At 45.7% G+C, this 20,187-nt stretch overlaps 1 long non-coding RNA gene across 4 annotated transcripts in view; it reads left to right on the forward strand.

Moving 5' to 3' along the window:
- LOC108593095 (uncharacterized) overlaps nucleotides 1–9,950 on the forward strand; it is a 100,159-nt gene extending 90,209 nt beyond the window's left edge. For all 4 annotated transcript variants that reach the window (XR_013522272.1, XR_013522271.1, XR_004729232.3 and 1 more), the window contains 2 exons: nucleotides 648–729; nucleotides 6,757–9,950. This is a non-coding gene — a long non-coding RNA (uncharacterized LOC108593095). The remainder of the gene's footprint in view (nucleotides 1–647; nucleotides 730–6,756) is intronic.
- Nucleotides 9,951–20,187: the final 10,237 nt, after the last annotated feature.

The raw sequence follows: 20,187 nt of genomic DNA on the forward strand, positions 1-20,187 counted from the left end.
CCTCCTTCTGTTGCTCAAACTTCCACATGTGCAGTCACATTCACTGCCCCATAGGCCCTTCCAGGTGAATGGATGACTGATGACCTTGGCTCCAAGCCCAGAGGACAGGGTTAGCGCTTCATCCCTTTCTCCCACATAATACCATCCTGTTTTAACAACTGATTTTCATTCAGTTTCCACCTTAAGACAGAGAACACGATCGAACCATTGAGGTCACCCATGTCTCATTCCCAAATGCTACTGAACTCCCTCACTCTCAGTTATTTCTGAAATACCTACTTTTAAAAATAGTTTTGGCCAGACGCAGTGGCTCATGCCTATAATCCCAGCAGTTTGGGAGGCCGAGGTGGGCAGATCACCTGAGGTCAGCAGTTCGAGACCAGCCAGGCCAATGTGGTGAAACCCCATCTCTACTAAAAATACAAAAATTAGCCAGGTGTGGTGGTGCAGGCCTCTAATCCCAGCTGCTCGGGAGGCTGAGGCAGGAGAATCACTTGAACCCGGGAGGTGGAGGTTGTAGGGAGCCGAGATTGTGCCACTGCAATCCAGCCTGGGAAACAAGAGCAAAACTTCCTCTCAAAAAAATAAAAATAGTTTTGTCATTCCTGAATGTGCCTCTAAGTGATATGTCATTCTTTTCTTCAAAGGTCAGGGGACATGACGCATAACAACATGAAGTAAAAGTCACTGTTTGTAGGTTTAGTGTCCCACACATTCCGACAAACCCAGGTATGTACCCACCACCACGATTAAGATGTAGAACGTTTTTCATCACCCTCAAAACGTTCCCTGTGTCCCTTTGTGGAGAGTTTCCTCCCCTAATACCTAGATTTGGGGAACTGCTGATTTGTTTTCTGACTCTGGAATGTCATATAAATGGGGTCATACAGCACATAGCCTTGAGTCTGGCTCTCTGATTCAGCACACCTGTGAAATTCCCTCCTGTCATTGTATGTGCTTCGGTCTGCCTCTCCCTTTTATGGCTGAGGAGTATTCCCGTGTTTTAGTGTGTTTATCCATTCAGCATTCATTGTGTATTTTCAGTTTCCGGCAATTATGAATAAAGCTACCCTAATATTTGTGTACAGGTTTTCATCTGGACATGAGTTTTAATTTATTTCTCTTGGGTAAATGCTTGTGGTGAGATTGCTGGAACATATGGCAAATATATGTTTAATGTTAAAAGAAAGGACTGAAGCATTTCCTGAAGGAGCTGTACTCATTTTGCCTTCTTGCCAACAATGTGTCAGACTTCTAATTGTTCGGGATCCTCACCAACATTTTCTCTTGTCTTGATTTTTTCATTTTAACCATCCTAATAGGTGTGTAGTGGCAGCTCATTGCATCTTAATTTGCATATTCTAATGACTAATGATGTTGAACATCTTTTCATGCACTTTTTTGTAATTCGTGTCTCTTCTCTTGGAAAGTTTCTGTTGGGATCTTTAGCTTGATGACAGCTGCAGACACCCTGTTTCTTAATAAGATTACATTCACAGGTATGGGGAGTTAGAAACTCTACGTAGCTTTTGAGGGAATACCATTCAGCCCGTGATAAGTAGTGAAATCCTCTTTCTCATTACTAATCCTGCCATTTTTTGGCCTTTTCTCTTGATCACTTAGTTATGTTTGCTGGCAGTTTTCAATTGCATGCATATTTTTAAAAGAAGTATTTTTCAGCTTTGTTAATTCTACTTTTTGTATTCCTTTTTCAGTGCATCTGCTCTTTATTAATTCATCCGTTCTATTTTTAAAAAGACTATTCTTTGGTTTATTCCAATTTCTTAATTTGGATGTTTACCTTGCTGCTATTCAGACATTCTTTCCTAATACATTAGCATACATGCCATATATTTTCCTCTAACCATCTCAAAACACTTTATTCCTTCAATTTAAATATGAAATATTATCTTTATCAATCAGCATTAAGTATTTCCTCATTTCCATTATGATTTCTTCTTTGACCCTGAAGTTATTTAGAAGTGTGCCTTTAAATTTCCAAACACAGGAGTTTTTTTTAGTCCTCTTTTTGTTATTGATTTCTTAAATTCTTTGGAGTCAAAGTATATAAACTGTAAGAAGCTGGTTGAAATTTGTTGAGACTTGCTTTATGGCATACTATAAGGATGATCTTAAATGTTCCAAGTGTACTTGAAAAGAATGTGTCTTTCCCATTTCATGGGTACAAAATCCAATATACATCTATTAGATCAAGCTTATTAGTTGCATGTTCAAATCTTCTAAAATCTCTGATTTTTCTGTTGCTTGATCTGTCAGATAATTAGAGAAGATTTTAAAGCTTCCCACTATGATATAGAATTCTCTATCTTTCCTTGTGGTTCTTGCAATTTTGTTTGCTGTATTTTGAAGCTATGTTCCTGATTACATACAAGTTTAATACTATTATATTCTTCTGGTGATATAAACTATTTATTATTCTGTAGTATCTCTCTGTATGTCTAATAAGGCTTTTTGCCTTATATTGAAATGTGTCTATTTTATTACTCTTTATCAGGTATCTCTTTTTCTGTGCTTTTACTTTCTTTTTCCTGAAACAGGGTCTCTCTTTGTTGCCCAGGCTGAGTGCAGTGGTGGTGTGGTCACAGCTTACTGCAGCTTCAATCTCCCTGCATCAAGCGATCCTTCCACCTCAGCCTCCCAAGCAGCCCCCACCATGGTGGGGTTGACCACCACACCTGGCCATTTTTGTTTTAAAAATTTCAGTGTCTTTATGTTTTAGTGTGTGACTCTAGAGAACAGAATAAATTAGACTTTCAGATCCAGTCTAGCCAGATTTGCCCTTTCACAGAAGAGTTTTGTCGATAATTGCTACATTCTTATAATAGAAGTTTAGTCCATCTACATTTATAGTGGTTACTGATATAACAGTTTATTTATACCATATTATTGTTTGTTTCTTCCCCTTTCTTTTTGCTTTTTTGTTGTTGTTTGTTTAAAACATTTTTACTTCAGCTTTCCTTCTGTAATCTAGTTTGAAGGTTACACACTCTATTTCTATTATTTCAGTGGTTATTTAACTTAAAAAGTAAATTTAGTATTTTTACTTATCTCATGCATGGAAAGCTCTTAGCAAGACTCATCCATATTTACACCCCAATCCAACTTTTATGCTTCTTAAATCTATTTCAGTTGTGTTTCTTAACTCCCCTGTGTTACTCATTGTTATTATCACTTCGTTCTCTGTCTAGATTTACTCATGTGTCGGTCTTTTCCTTCTGTCACCTTTCTTTCTTACATGTCATTGCTTCCTGCTGGAATCGTTCTTTCTTCCTGAAATACACCCCAGTCTAGAAATTCCTTTACCGAGGACCCAGGTAGTAAACTCAGCTAACTTTTGTTTGTTGAAAGTATCTTTATCCTCATTCTTGAAAGATTGCTTTGCTGTGTGTATACATCTAAATTGAGAGCTATTTTCTATTATCCAGGGCTGTTCACTATGAAAAAGTCCTTAAAACATCCAGAATGAAAATTTGTTTGTACCTTTCTTCATAAAACATGCAAAAACATGAGAGACCCATGGAAAATTGTCTCCAAATAACTTCAAAATGAAAAGTTTTTTGAAAAATCTAAAGGAAACCAATGGAAGTCCTATGAAAGATGCTTCTATATCTGTGTTAAAAATGAGAAACTGAATTAGAGAAAAGTTAAGAGACTTGCCCACATCCTACTATTAGTGAGAAGAATCCAAATGAAAACATGCAAGTCGTCTAAAGCCCCAGTCTCATTCCTGGACGTTTTGCCCACAGAGGCTCATCACCAAATTATCTGTGCCTCCCCATCACACAAATCCCTGGACTAGAGAGCCTCCCTGACGCAGGGTCCCCAGTTCTATTACTGAACAGATGATCTAACCTAAGTCTCTCCTGCTGTTTTATCTGTTATCCTGTGTTCAGAGCATAGAACTCTCTTCCTTGTGGTGTGCCTTCTAGGCTTGAAATTCTTCCAACCATGTGTCTGAAAAAAAACTAAAAACTTCTGCCAAAAAGGAAACTCTGAAAATGATTAAGTGAAAGAAGGAACAGGGAGTAGCATGAGACATCGTTGATCATCCTTATTCTCAAAAAGCCAAGCAAAGGGTCAAAAGGGCCCAGGTCACTCCTTCTGAAAAGGGGAGTTATGCCCCCTTTACCCAGGCCTGCTGTGGATAAATAATCCACTGCCTTCTGTGGTGACATCCTTGAAAGAGGAACCTTGGAACTGGAAAACGGAGCTCAAGCCTATGTGGCTGTCCTCCACCAGGGAAGGCCTAATGAAATCCCTTGCCTAGGGCCATGCTTCTCAAATGTCAGTGAGCATGGGAATGCACATGTCTGGGTACCCCTCCCAGTGTCTGATTCAGCTGGCTGAAGGGGGCCTGAGAGTCTGCATTTCTAAGAAGTTCCTAAATAATGCTACTGAGGAGTAGGGGATCACATTGGGGGCATGAGTTCTTGAAGTAGTGTATGAGGGCCTGAGCACACTTACCTTCACACGTTCGGATTCTGATACTTGCCAGGTGCTTGGTGAATGTTTGGTGAGTGCTTGAGTTGGGAGCTACTTTACTTTACCTCCTATAATCTCAGTTTCCTCATCTGGATAAGAGTCCACCATTTAAAGGAAGTATTAAGGGAAGAGGCTGAGTGTATCTAGCACTTAGGCCAAGGAGTGTGCCCAGAGGTCAGGGGACAGGTGGTCTCTTTCCAGCATGCTGTTAGATTTTCCCACCACCTTTCAGGCTTGCATAGCCCTGAACGAAAGGAGAACTAAGATATGAAAGAGAAGTGAAGAAGAAACAGGAGGGCACTGGAAGTGGTGAGTCACCAACATTCGCAACCTCAAAGAGGAAAAAGAGAAGTGAGCCTGGAAGCTGAGCGGAGGTCACAGTGACAGAGCCCAGGCAGAGCTGCAGAGTCTGGTCAAGCCTAGGGAGGAGGGAAGGACAGGAAGTTAAGGCCCAGGTTTCACAAGCAGGAGAGAAAGCTGAGGCTGGTCAGCTCCGAGCTAGAGCCCCACTGCCCAGTCAGATGGCAGCACCCAGCCTGGGTCTCCTTTTTCATCCTGCAGCTGGCAGCTCCCTTGCCATTGGGTTCTTCCCAGCTTCCAGCTGCTCCCGGACACTGTCTCCTGGGGAAACAGCTGCTGCTTCCCCTTCCTAAATGGAGCTGCTCATGCTTCCCACCAGCCTGCCACTGGTCCAGTCCTGTGGAGAGACACGAGCATCCATAGCTGCCCGTAATCATGGAGTTCTCTCTCTTCCTTCTTCGTCCCTCCAACCACCCTCACCCCAAGCAATGGCCCCAGCTGGTCAGCCACCAGCCTCTGCCAGCCTCTCTCTCCTATCCCTATCACCCTACTTTTAAAACCTAAGACTTCGTATTTCACAAGGCTGCCCCCAGGATGAGGACCCAGGTTGACCCTAACTAGCATGCATGCCCTGTCCCCATAATGGTGGGTGGAAGGTGAGGGAGGGGATGGCAACTCTGTGGACTGCAGTTGATTTGCTGCTCCTTAGAGGACCCGAAACTTTTTCTTAAAGGGGAAAAAATGCCAAAAGGCACCAACTCCTGATTGGCTATCAGCTGGACTCTGGAATGCCTCCATTACCGTATATGCTCACATATAAGATGCTGCAGCAAAAGAAAAGTATCCTATTTTCCAAGCCATGGTCGAATAAAAATAGCAAAATAGCACATTTGTTTCCCCATGAAGGTCCCTTCTCCCCAGTCTCCACCCCCATAGGCATGACAATTGCCCTGGGAATCCTGGTTTTGCAGGGGCCACATCTTGGTTTGAAAGGAAAACTGAAATACATAAATGACAAGAAGGAGAAGGACTTCTCTCATGATTTTCCTTGCAGCTCATCATTTAAACACACATTACTATTTTTCCCAGGGCTTCTCATAGGCAAGAATATACGGTATTTCACGAGAGGAATATGCTGTTCACGACCTCCCACCTTTCTGGATAGGGGAAAGGATTAGAATGATCTTACAGCTGATCGATTCCCCGATGCCTGGAGCACTCCTCCTCCACAACCTCCCTGCCCCCAACCAGAAACCTTCCTGCATCCTCTCTGCCTTTTCAGCCAACCTCACATTCTTCCACCCCTACCCTTGGCCAGGAGAGCCAGAGAGAAGAGCAAGGAAAGGGGGCAGGGAAGGAAGGAAGTTTGCAAGTGTCTGAATGTGTGCTCTAGTTACATTCCAAAGGCAAAGTAAAATAGAAAACACTGAAGTTAGGCCACCATTGTTTTGTATTATCCATACCTCACAAATCTTCATTTATGCAGATAGCAATCAGAGACTGTCATCATGTGCCCTGTTTGTTTTGCAGCAGACAGCTCTAAGAATCAGAGAGGTTGAGTGACCTGACGAAGGTCACACAGCTAGTTCCTAGCAGCTCCAGGACTAGAACTCAGGTCTTCTAAGGTTTGGGCCAGGGTTCTTTCCACACACACCTCATAATTTGTTTTTACTCACATACAAAAGTGCTTCTTGGTTGCCTCTGCCTTCAGTCAGCCTTATGGGCTCACCCAGTGGATAGGATAACATCATGGGGACATTTGATGGTTGGGCTGTCCTTCACGACAGGAAAAAGGAACTCTTAATTGCTCTGGTCTAGGTGCAGACTGAGCCACGTGCAGGCCTCTTTGAGGACGTGGGCGGCAGAAGTCTCACAATGACACTTGGTTGCACAAACCCAGAGCAATTGAGGGGAACTGAAATTTGATCTTTTTCTTTCTTTTTTTTTCTCCAGCAGTGTATGAAAGAGCCAGTGAAAACCCCAGCCAGACCATACTGAATCATTGAGAAACACAGAAGAGGGAGGTGCCCATCCCCTCTTGGTGATGGGGGAGCTGGAGGGCAATGACTTCATCAGCTATTCTTGCTGTCACAGTCCCAGTGTCTCGAGGTGTTCCCGGTTCATCTCTGTGTATCTATCGTTATGTGAATGGTTGTAACCATGAATTTATGAACAGGGGGCTTCAGCCTGTTTCTGTGTGTGCATGTGTGTGTGGTGTGTATGTATGTGTGTGTGTGTGTGTGTGTGTGTGTTCTTTCAAACACACTCACTTCCTCTTCTGCTGCTCACTGCCGCAATGCTCCAAGAACCCAGCACCAGGTTTCCATTAGTGAAGCACATTTTTGTGCTATGGATGTTGAACCAAGGGGGAAAGAAAGCAGAATCTTGTCCGTGATGGATGGGTTTTCTAGAGAACTTCCCAGGGTGGTCCTTAAGGGGGCCAGCACGGAGGCATGCTGGCTGCACAGCCTCAAAACATTCCCTTGTTTGGGTTTGACATGTGTGTTGGGGGTCTGTCTGCTCTGCTGCTGGGCCCTGTGACTCCATTCATCCCTGGGCCCTCCTTTCTGCCTCGATCCTTCCCTTCCCCCCAGCATCCCTCACTTCCAGTTTACCCGAGTTCAAAAATCCTTTTTTTCTCTTTCTAGATTAAAAAGTAGTTTGTCCTGCGTGCTTCCTTTTGGCTGTGTATATGGCTGCCCCTAAGAGGTAACGGAAAGTCAGAGGACCAGGGCTGATACAATGTCACCAGTCACTCCTGCATGTGAACAATCTCTGTGTGTATCTTCAGAATGCTGAGGTTTTCACAGACTTTATAAGCATGATTTTCCTATGGCTGAGTACAGACAGAAGGAGAGATGAGGTGGATGAGCCGAAAGCTCATTTCTGGATTCCCAATATCTCACACAATGCCTCAAACACAATTAGCATGTGTTGGATAAATGATTAATAAAAATAACTAGGATTCTATAGAAACTGAGTTTATAAATCCCTTTCCCTCTGCTCGGTTAGCCCCATTGTTTTGAAGAAGGAAATAAGCTTCCAGGAGCTTGAGTGACTCGTCACGTGACCATTAAGTGGCAGAATGGGGACGCAAATCCCATCTACAGACTTGAGGCTCTCCCAAGATGTTTCTTGTCACAGTGTTAGGGGAGCCTGGAACCACAATCCGAAGAACCTCAGGGCCGCTGCCCTGAAGGTGCTTTCAACCCAGCTGGGGAGACAGAAGCTGCAGAGGAAATAATACAGAACAATTCAGGGAAAGGAAATATACAGAAATGCTTTGGAGACTCCAAAGGCCCCGGGAAGACAGGAATGCATTGGGGGCCATTATCCCAGTTCAATGGGGAGAAAATGGAAGGGCAATGAAGAAATGGAGCAGTTCACCCAAGGTCAAATCACTGAGAACAAAGGCAAGTTAATCAAAGCCTTAATCCAGTTGAAGAGTTTTCAAAAAGCTTTTGGGAACAGGTGGGTGGCAGACTGGAGGCTCAGACCTCCCAGGAATGGTATACCACCCAATCCCCCACCCACAGTCTTTTCTTCACTTCAGCATAGGAAAGTTCTTTCCATCATTGGAGCAGAATATCCCAAAGTTGTGTGATATACTGTTAATTCAAAACATTTGGTAAGGCCAGGCGTAGGGGCTCATGCCTGTAATCCCAACACTTTGGGAGGCTGAGGCGGGAGGATTCCTTGAGTTCAGTTCGGGACCGGCTTGAGCAACATAGTGGGACCTTGTCTCTACAAAAAAATTTTTTTAATTAGCCAGGTGTGGTGATGCATACCTATGGCCCTGGCTCAGAAGGCTGAGGCAGGTGGATTGCTTGAGAACAGGAGATTGAAACTGCAGTGAGCTACTCCAGCCCAGATGACAGAGTGAGACCCTATCTCAAAAAAAGAAAAAAAGCTATGAAAGAAAGCAAGTTTAGAAATACCTCATTCTGTCCAAGTCTCAGGAATGCACATATTAAGGGCTCTGAGAAATCCTACAGACAAAACCAAAAGTAAATAAAAAAATATCCCAAATAGGAAACTCCTCCCAACACCAAAAAAAAATAATAATAATAATGGGGAAAAAACTTTATCTAACCCAACGTTATTTTTCCAGGCCACTCTTTTTACCCCATCCTAAGAAACACCAATTAACAGCATCAGGGACTAGGTACCCTGAGGAACACACTTTGGGAAACGGTTTTGGTAGTTAGCGAGCTCCCTGGCCCTGCGGATGGCATGCAAATATTGCATGCCTTCAGCTAAGTAGGAGATGACTGCTTTGGAGAGAGGATGGAATGAGATGGCCTCTTAAGCCTCCTCTTACTTGGGTTTCCCCGTCTGACCAGTAGAGCCAATGTCTCCTCGCCTACCCTGTCCCTGGGATAAGCTGGAGTACTGCCCTCTCTGAGGCATCTGCTAGCATATGAGAAGAAATCTTTCATCTGGATGGTTTCTAGGGACCATCCTACAAGCTGGCTTTCTAAGGATCGTCCAGCTCTTATATCCCCTAGCTCATACATAAAAATGAATATGCATTTTCTTCTCCTTCCAGAAAGAGTGTCAGTGCCCACAGCCCACCACACACATGCACACACGCGTCTACTGAACACACTGCACACCTTCCCCAGAATGTTGCCAGAGATTCCATCTCATTCACTCTTGACATGCCCAGTGTCTAGTCTGGAGCTTGGTATATAAAAAGTAGGTGCATAAAAAGTGCAAGCTAGGTTGAGCGTGGTGGTTCATGGCTTTAGGGGGTCAAGGCAGGAAGACTGCTTGAGCCCAGGAGTTAAAGACCAGCCTGGGCAAGATGGTGAGACCCCGTCTCTACAAAAAAAAAAAAAAAAATTAATTAGCTGGGCATGACAGCTCCTGCCTGTGGCCCTAGCTACTTGGAGGTTGAGCTGGGAGGATCCCTTGAGGCCAAGAAGTCAAGGAGGCAGTGAGCTCTGATGGTGCCACTGCACTCCGGCCTAGGCCAAAAAGGGAGACCCTGTCTATAAGAATAAATAAATAACTTAAACGGATGAACTAAATTGAATACACAGTGCCTGTGGGTTGCGACAACACTTTTTTTTCTCTCTTCACCCAACCAACTCCCTAGCAGAGACTGTCTAGGGTCTCCCAGAGAGCTGTGTTTTGGAGGGGTTGAGGTCCTACTGTAAGAGTCAGCTGTGCTAAGCACAGTTCACTGTAACTTCCTCCTCACCCTCAACCCTGCCCCCACCCTTTGATCTCCTATAGGCCCGTGATGAAACCCCCACCCTAAAATCTGTTTCCTCAAGTCGATGCAGGTGGATCTGGCAGCATCACTCCCCTTCCTCCTATTCTCTCATCTTTTCTCTTCTCGTCTTCATCCTTTCCTTTCTGCACCGTTTTCCTTTCCTCTCTCCTTTCACTGTTCCTTGTCTTCTCCTCACTTCTCTCTTCTCTTTTTCCCCTTTTCTCTCCAACTAGAGGGGAAAATGAGAAGCCTCAGTTTGGCTCAGCAGCTGGGCCCTCGGCCAGTGCATTCCCTCCAGCTGCCTGATGCAGGATGATCTAAAAAAGAAATGTGGGAGTGTATGAGGGGTTGGGGTAGAGTCTTCTAGGGATTCCCTTCACTAGCCTCCTGGGTTAAAAAGCACACCTGGATAATCTCTGCCTTTGGCTGGGGCAGCCCCACTGGCCAGTTTGGGCAACACCCTCCACCATCCATGGCTACTGCCTCTGCTGTCCTGAGGAGGATACATGTTTCCTGGTGACAGGTTTGGAGGCTGCCTTGACTATCTTTTCGGGAGAGCTGATTCTGCTCCATGTCCCTAAAATGGTTTGGTTGCCGCAAAAACCCCAGGCAGGGCTGGTAAAGTTCAGATGTGTGTCAGAAGTGAAGTGGAGCGAAGATGGAGGGCTTACTTTCTGCAACCACCCAAAGCTCCTCAGGGGAGACCCCAGAAAAGAAAGAGCTCAAAGCCCTGCCAGTGGGTGGGAGTGAATACTAAGGAGGAGACTGGGAGGCCCAGGGAAAAGGTCATGACCTACTAAATACACAGGCAAAAGGGGCCCCACAGCCTGGATCCCCAGGTGAAAGAGCAGGAAACGGCAATGTCTCCGGGTCCTGACATGTGGTTGTAATGATCACAGACCCCTTAGGCTCAAAGGGACCTCAGAGGTCATCATCCTCCTGCTTCCTGGTGGGGCTGGATCTAAATCAGTCAAGATGTGCAGGCAAGCTCTGTTCTTAAAGGTCCCTGGAGAAGGAAAACCTGGCTCCTTTTCACTGCCTATTAGGCTCAGGATCCTGGTGTTGACTTTTTCCAGATCATCCAGAAAGGTCACAGTTTACAAAGGCTACATCCAAAATCGCCCTGGGACTTGGCTGGCTGGACGGACTCCTGGGTCGTCGGTCAATAGTGCATTGTCATCACAAGTTTTCTACGCAAGAGTTCTTGCTGTGCAGCTCAATTCCTCCGGCTGCCGTTTAGGGTCTGTGTTTATCTGTGTCACATATGCAAAGTGCTTAGAATGGTGCTTGGCACAGAGATAGTATCGTCATTGCCGCTATGCTTGCAGCTTTCAGTGGAGACGGAAATCAGTTATTCATCAATGTCCTTCTTGAGAGTACCCATTGCCTAGAAAGCTGTCCTAAAGGCAGAGAGGGGATGTGGGAATCATGCATAGCTAAGGTGTCTCCCCGACCTACCTCCCCAGCCTGGTTATGCCCCCTTCATCCTGTGTGTTCCCAGAACCACATTCGCTGACCTTTTTGAAGGGGCAGTAGTACGGTACAGTCATGGCTAGGGGCTCTGAATAGGGAAGACCTATAATGCATTATCCAACCCAGGATGCTTTTGCAAGTGAAAATGGCTACTGTTAATGATATATGGCAGCAGGCATAACCCAGGATTTTCACAGGCAAAGTGGGACACCCATCGCCCTAGCTCAGGGTTTCAATGAAGCCTCTACAGTGTGTTCCTTGGCAGGTCCTGAGCAGTGTAGTTCATGTCTTGAGCTCAGGTTTTTCTTTTCTTTATGAGATGGGGTCTAGCTGTGTCACTCATGCTGTAGTGCAGTGATGTGATCACAGCTCACTGCAGCCTCAGCCTCCCTGGGCTCAGGTGACCTTCCCACCTCAGTCTCCTAAATAGCTGGAACGATAGCCCCACACCACCACACCGGGCTAATTTTTTTGTTATTTTCTAGAGGCAAGGTTTTGCTGTGCTGCTCAGGCTGGTCTCGAACTCCTGCGCTCACATGATCCTCCTGCCTCAGCCTCCCAAAGTGCTGGGATGAAGGTAGGAGCTCTGCCATTGAGTTCAGGTTTCTTCCCTTTTTTCGAGATGGAGTCTTGCTCTGTCACCCAAGCTAAGTGCTGTGGCGAGATCTCAGCTCACTACAACCTTCACCTCCCGGGTTCAAGCGATTCTCCTGCCTCAACCTCCCGAGTAGCTGGGATTACAGGTGTGCGTATCACATCTAATTTTTGTGTTTTTTTTTTTTTTTGAGACAGAGTCTTGCTCTTTCACTAGGCGCCAGGCTGGAGTGCAGTGGTGCAATCTAGGCTCACTGCAACCTCCACCACCTGGCTTCAAGCAATTCTCTTCTGCCTCAGCCTCCCGAGTAGCTGGGATTACAGGCACGTGTGACCATGCCCAGCTAATTTTTGTATTTTAGTAGAGACAAGGTTTCACTACGTTGGCCAGGATGGTCTCTATCTCTTGACCTTGTGATCCGCCGGTCTCAGCCTCCCAAAGTGCTGGGATTACAGGCGTGAGCCACCGTACCCAGCCAGGCTCAGGTTTCTTACTGGTAAAACCTACCAAGGTACGATTTCTACCCCCTAGGACATAGGATCTCAGCCTTTGAAGTACGGGAGAGTTCTTTAGGATGTTTATCAAAAAGGAAGGTGCTCAACTCCACTCCTGGAAACTGGTCCAATGGGTCGGGGTGACCTAAGAGTCTGCATTTGGACAATCACCTCGAGAAATTCTGGGAGGGGGTCTGCAGGTCAACCTTTCAGAAACATTGCCTTTGGGTCGCGGTAAAGACCATGAAATAACTTGAGCAGACATCTGAACAGCCCGGGCCACATTTCTGGAGTAGAGAGATGCAGTGTCTTGCCCACATTCACCTGAATCTGTCAGTAGAGCTGATCCCGGCCCAGCTGTGACAATTTGCAGATAGGCGGATGACGGACGGCTCCAGGTCCATGCCAGGCACTGCAGAACGTGCTATTCCTGCTTCTCACCTGCCCAGCCAAGCTCCATCTGAAGGACCTGTGTAGGGTGGAGCACGGGTTTGCTGAGAAATCTGGCTGAGAGATCTGACCGTTAAATGGGTTTCGTCCTGAAATGACTTTGAGTGAAAACCGAAAGTAAACCTTTAAACCACCGCTTCCCCTGCTTCCTTCCCTCGAGTGCTGAGTGCAGTTAAGCCACTCCTGTTTTTAGGGCTTGCTCCTGCCTCGCCCTTCCCAGCCCAAGCCCTGAACCCCACTGATGGTCCTGCCCGAGCCCCACCCTTGGCACCGCCTCAAGGACTCTGTTCCTCCCCTCTCCCACTGCCCAGGCAGAAGTCAAAACCATGGGTACCGCGGAGGAGGGGAGCAGACACCCCAACCTTCTTATCCACCCTGACTCCTATTCATATCCTCACTCTAGTTATTAAATAAGAACCAGTTCTTTCCTTTTTAATATTTAAAAGGAAATGTTTAAAAGGCTCACCCCTGTAATCCTGGCACTCTAGGAGCCCGAGGTGAGCGGATCACCTGACTGAGGTCAAGAGTTCGAGACCAGCCTGGCCAACGTGGCAAAACCCCGTCTCTACCAAAAATACAAAAAATTAGCCAGGCGTGGTGGCAGGCACCTGTAATCCCTGCTATTCGGGAAGCTGAAGCAGAAGAATTACTTGAACCTGGGAGAAGGAGGCTGCAGTGAGCCGAGATTGTGCCATTGCCCTCCAGCCTGGGTGACAGAGCAAAACTCCATCGCAAAAATAATAATAATAATAATAATAATAAAATAAATAAATAATTATTGCTGGGCACGAGCTGTGCCCGTAATTCCAGCACTTTGGGAGGCCGGGGGGTGGGGTGGATCACGAGGTCAGGAGTTCAAGACCAGCCTGACTAACATGGTGAAACCCTGTCTCTACTAAAAACACAAAAATTAGCTGGGCGTGGTGGCACACGCCTGTAATCCCAGCTACTCAGGAGGCTGAGGCAGGAGAATCGCTTGAACCTGGGAGGCAGAGGTTGCAGTGAGCCAAGATTGTGCTACTGCACTCCAGCCTGGGTGACAGAAGGAGACTCTCAAAAAAAAAAAAGAGAGAGTCTCAAAAAAAAATTATCAAAGACATATATAATGGCCAAAGCCTCCAAGCTGCATATTAAGCATGATACAATACTGAGTGGGCACCATTTAAGTCAAAAACACAAAATTACAACATTTAAAAATATATGTTTTACTGTGAAAGCAAGTTAGATGCTCACAGCAAAAACTCAAACAACACAGAAGTGTAAGACATCGTTTTGAGAATCTCATCCTCCAAAAGCCACCTCTTTTAATAGTTTAGCATTTTTAAAAATGCTATATTGTAGTGACTCTGTGCAACAGGATTCCTGTTGAATGCACACTGTTACCTGAAGCTCTGAGAGGCTAACTTGCCCAAATTCACTAAGATAGGAAGTGGCAGTGCCACTTGGTGGCATTGTGAGAGGGAGAGTGAAAAATACTTGCTACTAGGAAACAGACAGGTGGGAGCCAACACACTGGGAAGTGGGGGCATTGCCCAGTCTGTTCACAATTGCTTCAGAGATAGGAATGGCCTCAGCAGCTGCACACATTAGCCAGGAGCCCAGCCTGATGGTTGCAATTAAATATTGAAAGCTGAAATGCAATTTAGGAATTGCTGAGTCGTGCACCTCTTAATTTTTTGGATATGAAAACTGAGACCCAGAAATCCAGTGCCAAAGAGGCCAGTGGTCTTCAAACACTTCCCAAGAAATATGCCAGCCTGGGCAATTTCAAGGCGGCTTCCATGGTGCTCATTTCTGTCTGGATCTGCCTGCCATCCCGCCTCACAATTGTTCTCCTCCCACTTTACAGAAAAAATGCACCTCTCACCCATCCTGCATCTTACTACGTCCCAGGTATAAACAGTCTGGGGCTTCAAACAAAGGAATAAGCAAAACCTTGGCATCAGTAAGGAAAGAGCAGCCTTCTTTACTCAAGGCTCTTCTTGCCTTGCACATATTTATTCTAAGGTCGAAGCTCCGTGGTGGAAATGGGAGTGGTGTGTCTGCCATGGGATACGCTGAATTCAGGCATAGTTTATATCACGGGCAAGAATGCTGATAATTTCTATTGAACCACATTACTTATTTCCTCCTACAAAAGTCAAAAGATGCCTTGCCCCAAGGAGAGACCTGTGAGAACACACCAAGCAGCTATCAGTGTGAACTATCAGGTTGTCACCTTATTTCATCCAGGAGGTAAGCACATGGCAAGTCCATGCCTTTCCTATCAATCTATCTGAAAATCAGAATTCAGAAAAGAGACGGTTATCCCTGGGACATGTGTGAATTATTCTTGGCCTGGCTCATGCTCCATCATTTCTCAAGGATTTCGGCTCCCAGCCCACTGACTCTCTCCAGTCCTATCTTGTATGTCCTGGAGATTTTAAAATACAGTAAGCACGCTTTTTGGAACACCTCATTTCCACTGCCACACCGTATCCACCTGCCCCACGGTCTTATACTAGACTTCGTTATTACCAATAATTTCAATCCCACCATAACCTCAGTTCCCACCACCTCCTGCCTTTCCAGCTTACCCACTAGAACCTCAATTCCACTTAGCCATGGACCCCACCAGATCCTGCCATCTGCTGACGTTATCTTTTCTTCACTGGCCTCACTCCTCCTGCTCCCCTTCTTACCCACCTTCAATTTCATGGCCAGTCATTGTGGTCACCCCCTTGTACACGTCTTCAATTTCTTATCTTTTTGCTTTGCCATAGCAAGATATGAGCTGAGGAGCATAAGGCAACTGGCAGAGGCAACAAGACCACCACAGTGTGTGAGTATTCCCAGGTGCTCCTTAGAAATGCTGGGGGTCTCTACAGGTTACAGGGCATAGGGGATGCCAGTTAATATTACTGGGACATGAAAACAAAGCATGCTCCTTGAAGGCTGAAGAACTCGGGGATTCTTGGGTTACATGAGGATTTATGAGGACCCTAAACTATCCCTGGGGGAGACCCAGCAACTGTGCTTAGTGGTCTGCCTGAAGTCAATCCTCGGCAGTTCAGCCCTCCTAGAAACGGACTACCATCGCTCATCCTTTCTCGGGGCACAGCTCTGAGCGATACTGACTCACTTCTCAGTGTACATCTTGTACTGACACTTTCCAAGAGAAAGTGTCCAATGAAGTCACTGTGTCACTGTCTCATAGGGAAGACCCCTAGGGAACAGAGTGTTTGGCCAAGCCACTTCAGTGGAGCCAGACTTCTGGCTTGGGTGGCAATCCCTTGGCCAGCCTTCTGCAACCCGATCGGCAGAACTCATAGCACAGGACGTGCCCACTGGCCGTGGAAGGCACTGCCTGTGGCAAACATGAGATGTGGTCTCACTGGCTCACACAGTTCTGAGAACCAGCTCTTTGTTTCATCTTTCACCAGTCCAGGAACTCTGTGCATTCACCTTCAAGGGGAATTTCGCTGGCAGTCCCCAGGCTCAGAAACTGACTTGTGAGGTCTCGATCAGACACAAATAAGGTCCACTCGCCTTCCCACACTGTGGTTTCACGTGCAAAGCCTGTGAGGAGAGTTTTCTGGGAAACTTCATGTTCCGTTTCCAGCTCTGAGCTTCACTGTGTAGAAAGCAGATGGATGCAGGTTCGAATTCTGGTTTTATCTCTTAGCAACTGTGAGACCCCGGGTAGTTTATTTAAGCTTTCTGAACCTCCATTTTCTCACCTATATGGGGAGAAAGATATTTACCTCTCAAATTTTAGTGAGTTTTTTGTGTGTGTGTGTGATGGAGTCTCGCTCTGCTGCCAGGCTAGAGTGCAGTGGCACGATCTCGGCTCACTGCAACCTCCACCTCCCAGGTTCAAGCAATTCTCCTGCCTCTGCCTCCCAAGTAACTGGGACTACAGGTGTGTGCCACCACACCCAGCTAATTTTTGTATTTTTAGTAGAGACAGGGTTTCATTATGTTGGCCAGGATGGTCTCAATCTCTTGACCTCGTGATTCGCCTGACTCGGCCTCCCAAAGTGCTGGGATTACAGGCGTGAGCTGCTGGACCTGGCCTTAGAGAGGTTTTAATGACTTGCACTTAGTACCCTGCTGGGCAAGTTAATACTAACTCCTGTCTGTTGACCCCAACCCCCTCTGCTTATGCGTATGCAGAGCCACAAAGGAATTCACAGAAAACATTCCACTGCTATGTGCTGAAGCTGAAAACCTTGAGAACCTCTATTGCAACTTGTTCTAGAGAGAAGCTCTGGGTTCAAGTCTCAGCATTGGACTAAGTGGTGCTGACCCTTGCTAGTATCACTCTCACTCTCCAGCCCTACATGTTCCGCTTTGTAATATTGGAGATGGAGTAATACGGAAGGGGGAGTTCCATCTTTATGCAGCCTAGCATCCCAGAATTCAAGAAATCTGATTAACCCAACACTCTTCTTTTAAGGTTGAGAAAACTGGTTATGTAACACCCAGAGTGGAAACAGGAAGTGAGAGGGGCCACATGTAGGAAATGCAAATGACAACAGTGGACAGGAAGTAAGGCAGAGAGCCCCTGAGCGGGGTTCAAGGAATGAAGCACTGCTGCCTCTCTACTCCTGCAGATCTGCTGTCTGCCAGCCTTTCTCCATCCCATACCTGCCAACAAGGACCTGCCCATGAGAGAGGTTCCAGGCCTCTCTCCCAACCTGACCCCACAGCCAATGCAGAATGGCCTTCATGCCAGGGAAGCATGACCATAAAGAGGCCAAGTCGGAAAATTATAAGACCCGAATTCCAGACCTGTTCTGCCGTCGTAGGTGTGACCCTAACCAGGTCAACTCCAGTTTCCTCATCTGCAAAACAGGGATGGCAAAGCTGCTGGTGTGCAAAACTGGGCTGGTGTGCAGAGGAAGTAGGCTAAGATGGAAGATCTCCCCTTGTGAACTTCCATGCCCTACACAGAGGTTATTGGTCCTTGATGACATTCTCTCCCCAATTTGTTTCTGAGCTTTTTCAAGACAAGGGGCTGAAATTTTACGTGTCTCATGACTAATTAGCATCTGCTCAGTGAATGCTTATTGTGTTCAGCTTTTTATATATTATTTTCTCATTTAATTTTCGCTTACAACATTATGGGGCAGTTATGCCTGTTTTCTAGATGAGGAACTAAAACCAGAAGTTCTATCACTTGCCGAAACATGAGTAGTTAGTAAATGGCTCAGCCAGGACTTTTTGTAAGTTGATTTTGATAATTGTATTTGTTCAAAATTCATGTTACAAAAGTTTATGCAACCAAAAACCTCCCTCCTATACCTATCCCCCAGTACAGCCAACTTACCTCAACGCTACCAGGGTACATCAGACATAACACTCCAAAAATTATTCTTTGCACATACATTCTTTCTTTTTCTTTTTTTAGAGACGGAGCTCGCTCTGTCACAATCGTAGCTCACTGCAGCGTCAAGCTCCTGGACTCAAGCGATCCTCCCACCTCAGCCTCCCAAGCTGCCTGGACTAAGGCACACACCACCTTGCCCAGATCCGCATATACATTCTAATATGTATACATATTTTTTGTACACCCTTTTATCCCAAATGGTAACATAATATTGTTTTGCACTTTGCTTTGATACTTAATAAATCATTTGAAGTCTATTTCCCTCTCTATCCCTACATGTGCAAGACTGAAACTGGATTTTTAAAGTCCTGTGCTTTTATCAGAGCCTGTCCCTGTATGACGGCCTTTGGTTAAGGTGGCTGAAGCTGGGGCCATGGGATGCTAATGCTGGAAGACTTAGAGATCATGGGGTCAGCCTCCCCCACTGCAGGTGAGTACACAGGTGGCTACAGAAGGGAGGTGATCTCATTAAACTACTGCTGCCAGCACTAGCCCCAAGAACAGTTGAGTGAGCCCATAGATGGTGGCAGATTTTGGCAGCCAGCCCAGAGTGCCTCAGCTCAGTGCCCTGGGCCACAGCCTGTTAGGGAGAACCCCAGGCCTGGCTTCAGTTCCTCTTAATCAGAGAGAAATCTGGCCCATAATGACCAAGTTCATGTTGAGAAGCACCTGGGCCTTTGTTCCAGCCTCTTCCCTCTTCCCCAGCCTCCCCTTTATGGTGGTAAAGTGCCCCTAAAGCCAGTCCAGGAAGAGCAGAAGAGAGCATCAGAGGCTCCGCAGTAGATCCAGGGGTCCACTCCCTTCTCTGGGTCTTGATCCTCCAAATTTCCCCCGTTTACATGGTAAATAACTCAAAGTTATCCTTGAAAGGAGCTTCCATAACATGAAAATTCAAAGAAGATGTAAAGTAACCTTCCTTTCTGAAATAGAATTACATTTAGGGAGAACATCTTATATAGATTTAACCATGAGGCTGAAAGGCGGAAGGACAGGATTTCCCCTTGGGAAGCCCTGAAGGAGTTCAGGATAGGAGGGACAGATTAGATTCCATTTTTGCAGGATGCTTTAGGGATCGTTTTACTTGAAGATCAGAGATGGCCCGAAACTCAGTGGTTTAGAGACTTTTGCCATTTGGTAAATGAGCAAAACTTTACACACAAAAAAATTAAGGGCCAACAAAAGGCTGACAACTTCGTATTCTGCAATTAAGGATATATGTGTGGTAGATAGAGATAAAGAAATACTGTTTGCTTTCGCTGTTGTTTCACAAAGAAAGGACTTTTATATGTGTATGTATATATTGATTTTTAACTTCCTTTTTTACTTTTGGGGGTCCATGTGAATGCCTATTATATAGGTAAACTCATGTCACAGGGGTTTGTTGTACAAATTATTTAATCACCAAGGTATTAAACCTAGTATCCAATACGTATTTTTTCTGCTCCTCTCCTTCCTCCCACCCTCCACCTTTAAGTAGACCCCAACATCTGTTTCCTTCTTTGTACTCAAGAGTTCTCATCATTTAGCTACCACTTACAAGTGAGAACATGCAGTATTTGCTTTTCTGTTCCTATGTTAATTTGCTAAGGATAATGGCCTCCAGCTCCTCCATGTTCTTGCAGAGGACATGAGCTCATTCTTTTTTATGATAGCATAGTATTTCATGATGTGTACGTACCACATTTTCTTTATCCAAAATGTCATTGATGGGCGTTTAGGTTGATTCCATGTCTTTGCTATTGTGAATAGAGCGGCACTGAACATTCACACGCATGTTTCT

Source organism: Callithrix jacchus, chromosome 9 (assembly GCF_049354715.1).
Source record: "Callithrix jacchus isolate 240 chromosome 9, calJac240_pri, whole genome shotgun sequence".
In the NCBI taxonomy this organism is placed as follows: Eukaryota; Metazoa; Chordata; class Mammalia; order Primates; family Cebidae; genus Callithrix; species Callithrix jacchus.